At 36.9% G+C, this 4810-nt stretch overlaps 1 pseudogene; it reads right to left on the bottom strand.

Moving 5' to 3' along the window:
* Positions 1-310: 310 nt before the first annotated feature.
* On the bottom strand, positions 311-4073 carry LOC136793573 (deoxynucleotidyltransferase terminal-interacting protein 2 pseudogene; annotated as a pseudogene).
* Between the last annotated feature and the right edge of the window lie 737 nt (positions 4074-4810).

The raw sequence follows: 4810 nt of genomic DNA, 5'->3' as shown, positions 1-4810 counted from the left end.
CCTGAAATTTTCCCCAAAAAATAGAATAGGAAAAAACACATCCTTATTCATTCTATGAGACCAATATTACTATGATATCAAAGCCAGATAAAGACACAAAAAGAAAAAAAATTATAGACCAATATCCCTTATTAACATAGATGCAAAACTGTCTAAAAGAAATTATGAAAGAAGGGATATTTTTAAATGTGATGGTCGTGTTAGTGTTCAAAATATCTTTAGTAATAAATAAAGGGGAGATGTAAAATTTTGTGATTTGCTTAGTGAATCTCAATTGCGAAACTTCTTCTTTCGAAACTTCTTTCCTGCTGCATTTGCTGCCTTTTCAGCCATAATCTCTCAGTATTTCCTTCGGTTATATCTTCTGAACTCAGAATCGGCCAGCAGTTCCTCCACAATAGTTCTCTTCCTTTGTTTCCTGGGAACTCGTGAATGGTAGAAGTCAGCTGGATTGTCAACAATGGTTCCAATCTGGAAGTACTTGGGGAAGCCATCTCTATCATTTTTCTTGTAAAACCTTTTTGGGTCCATGCTAGCTCTCATCTTCAGTGCTTTGAGATCATTTTCCAGTTCATCTGTCAGTTCTGGAGCTTTCATACCAAACCAGCCATCACCTGCTGTTTTTTGTCGCTCTTGTCTGCGTTTTTTCTGAAGTTTATACTTTGATTCACTATATGGTGGGACACAGTAGTTTTTTTCAAAATCAGGAGTAATGATGGCTTTCTGCAAAAGCTCATTTTTCTTTTTCTCCTTGATCTGTGTTAGGGTTCTCTTGTTCAACTGTAGCTTGTCTGCATTGACATTAATATACAAACCATCCAACTGCTTAATACTCAGACCAGGATCTATGCTGTTGTTAGTCAACTTCAGAAGTTTAGATTTTGTGCTATTTAGTAAGTTGTCTTCATCAATAAACTCATTATTTTTACTTCTGTCACTGTCTGATGGTTCTTCTTCACTTTCTTCCTCCTCCTCCTTTTCTTCCTCAGTGGCAACTTCACTTGCCTTGTCTTCTTCATCCAAGTAAAAATTTTTATCAGCACTCAATCGAGTTTTATTAATCGATTTTAATGCCACTGTAGGCAACCCTTTTGGTGTTACCACTGAAATTGCTCAAAATGCTATTGTCAAATGGCTTCTTTCACAAACGTTTCATTCTCACAGAAATTATGGCATTTTCACTGCCACTGCCCTGTAAAATGATGTGCTTTACATTGAAAATTTCAGTTTAATTCAGTATTTGTTATTAATTCAGTATTTCAGTATCTAATTCAGTACCTACTATGTGCAAAGAACTGAGTGAGAATCTTAGGATAAAGAAATTTGAAAGCCCAATAATTCATTAAGCAGTAACTGTTACATAGATTCTGGATTCTGTAATAAAGGGCTATAATAGCAACTGATTTTCTAGGTCAAAATAACAATGTTTTCATTCCCCAAAGACAAAGTTAGACAGGAATGTCATTAAAACTTAATATTCCATAATAATTTTTTAAAAACTTTATTTCTTTCAAGAAAGCTTGGCATTGTCTTGGTCAGCACCAACCTTATGATTTGGGTTTATGATATAAGTAGTATATTAGTTATCTATTGCTGCATAAAAAATTACCCCAAAGCTAGGTGACTTAAAACAACAATAATCATATATCAATTCTCACAGTTTCTATGGGTCAGAAATTTAGACAGGGCACAGTGCAGATGGCATCTGCTCCATGATTTCTGTGCTTCAGCTAGAAGAGTTGAAATTTGGATCATCTGAAGTTTACTGTTAGCTGATGTTGCCTGTTGGCTGGGGGTCCAGCTGAAGGTGTTGGCCAGAACACCCATACATGGTGTCTATTTGTGGACTGGGCTTCCTCACAACATGGTTTTAGGGCTCCAAGAGCAAGCACCCCGAGAGAGAACACAGTAAAAACTGTCTTTTGTGACCAGTCTCAGAAGTAACACAACATCACTTGTGCTGCGTTTTATTGGTCAAGGCAGTTATACAAATTTTTCTGCAATTTCAGTGCACAGATACCACGTCTCAATGAAAAAAAATGTTATCATCATATGGTAAGAACATGTGGAACAGGGTATGTACTACTGTGACCATCTTTGGAAAACATAATATGCTGTAAGCAAGGAAAGAGTTTCAGAGTGTTTCCTGCTGCTGAAAGCTTTAGCTTACTCTATCCCCTCTTCTAAACTTGCTGTTAAATGGGGCTGACACTTACTTTCAGTTTTCTGTAAAGTAACTTAAAAAAAATTTATTCAACTATTTTTAAACAAAAAGGGAAAGACTGATTTAGTAAGAATGTAACTGAGCAGGACCCTATGGAGCCTTCCCAGGAGAGATTCCCCCACCATGTCCTCCACCTGCCACTTGTTTGTAAGAAAAAAACTTTAGTCTCCTAGGCCTTCCCAAAGTTCCAAAGAATAAATTTAATCAGAGAAGTGAGAAAATGCAGAAACAAAGGAAAAGAGTCAAGCAAGGCAAAATAATAACAGTTTAGTCATGAAACAAAGTTAAGGACCTTTAGTTCCTCCTGGAGGGCTACAGATGAGATTCTGAGTCTTATCCTTTGACCTATTTTACAGATACTGAAACTCCCACCAGGAAGAAGAATTTAACTGTATGCTGATGACAAGGATGTAGAACTCAGACCAGTTGGAACAAGAAGGTTGATGATGTTGACTCCTGATTATCCCACCACCAACCAATCAGAAGAATATCCATGAGCTGATCATTTACCCTGCAACCCCCTTCCTCATCCTGTCTTTAAAAACCTTTCCCTGAAATCCATCGGAAGGTTCAGAGTTCAGGCCTTCTGAGCATTAGCTACCCATATTCCTTGCTTGGCTTTGCAATAAACGCTGCACTTTCCTTCATCACAAACTGGTATCAGTAGATTGGCTTTACTGCACATGGGTAAGTGGACTCAAGTTTGGTTTAGTGACAAGAAGGCAGATGACATGGCAAGCTTTAGCCAGAGTCAACCTGCTGAAAGTTACACTGATAAAGTTGGATAGGTGGATTGGTTGTTAATGTGTCAATTCAACCTCACTTTCCTTCCACCATGGACTTGTGGTGGCTTACTCCTACTGCTTTAATTTTCTTTGCCTTTAGCTACTACTCCCATTATGATTTCTCCTTGGTTCAACTGGATTTTAATTCCCGCTCCTTTATGGCTTTATTCATGCTATTCCCACCACCTAAGATAATACAACCATATTTTTCAAGCTGTTTTGTTTCAAGGAATAGATATTTACTAAATCTAGTTCAATTAACAAATACTTTATTATAGTGTTTATATGGGGCAAATTTTCTGACCCAGATATTCATAGAGCCAGATTTCACTGAAAGAAGAGCTAGAAAGAAAGCTTGAAAAAATAAATCAAAACGTTCTTCTTAGAGCTCATATGGTCTTTCTCATCTCTGCTATTTCTATTTTCCCCTGTCTCTTCCCTTGCCTTCTCCTCTCTTCTCCTCTTCCCTCCACCTCCATGCTTCTCCCAACCTCCCAAAAATGGGGTTGCCCCACACCCCATCTTCTCCCAACAAGCTTCCTCTGGATGTACCAAACCCTGTGTGCTTCCAGCCTCAAATCTATGTTTTAAGGATCCACCCTTACCACCAGTAGGCAAAAATCTCTGTCTCTTGGGACAAACTCTTGAGAAAGAGAGAGTATAAGTGATCACCCCACCCCTGCTAATCAGCTGTGTCCAGAAAAGGTCGAGTCACATTTTAAAAATATGGCTGCTACATCTTGTACCTAAGCAGGGAATATGAACAGAGCAGGCACCCCCAAACACTATTCTACATCAATTCCTTCTTTCACAAAGGTTGCTGAACACAATTGGAGAAAAATCTCTCAACTATGAGTACCAGTGCTCTTATTTCCCCTTCCCGCTAGTATTCTTTCATGCTTGTTCATTTACTCTCTCATACTGTCTCCTTTCCTTCACAATCAAGTTTCGAAGGAATCATCTGTGCTCAATATTCCTAGTTCTTCCCAACTTACTCATTGCAAAAACTAGTGAATGAAGTTTCTGACCTTACTGTTCTGCTGAGACTGTCCTTGCCATTCCATGCTTGTTGCTCATTCAAGGGGACATCTGACAGTCCTTAGCTTACTAGACATCCCTAAAGTGATTAACTCAATGAGCCATTCCCTTCATCATTCCTGTTATCTTTTTTCTCTTAATAAATTTGTTGTTGGCCCTTTCAGATTACCAACTTTTAGTTTGTGAATTTATTTCAATCTTTATTATTTAATTACATTCCTTTCTTATCATCACTTTTCCTTCTGCTTTTGAGGGGTTTATTCCAACTTCTTGAACTGACTCTTTATTAATTTTTTAAGAATATGTTTTATTGTGGTAAAATATACATAACACAAAATCTACCATTTTAACCACTTTTAAGTGTACAGTTCAGTGGCATTAAACACATTCACATTGTTGTATAACCATCACCACCATGCATCTCCAGGACTTTTTTCATCCTCCCAAACAAAAACTTTCTACCTGTTAAACAATAACTCTTCATTTTCCCCTGCCCTTGGCCCCTGGTAAGCACTATTCTACTGTCTATAATTCATTAATTTTAATATCTCTTTATTTGCTAATATATGAATTTAAGCTATAAATTTTCATCTGAGTATACTTCTGCTGCTATATGTTTTGATATGGTATAGTTCTTTCACTGTTATCTAAATATTCCATAGTTTCTATCATAATTTCTTCTTAGATCTATGAATTTAGAAGAGTGTTTTTTAGATTCCACAATATAATAATTTTTAAACTTTTGATATTCATTTTTATTATA

This window comes from Kogia breviceps, chromosome 1, assembly GCF_026419965.1.
Source record: "Kogia breviceps isolate mKogBre1 chromosome 1, mKogBre1 haplotype 1, whole genome shotgun sequence".
In the NCBI taxonomy this organism is placed as follows: Eukaryota; Metazoa; Chordata; class Mammalia; order Artiodactyla; family Physeteridae; genus Kogia; species Kogia breviceps.
The sequence above is the reverse complement of the archived record's forward strand: the minus strand, read 5'-3'. Positions and strand labels throughout refer to the sequence as shown.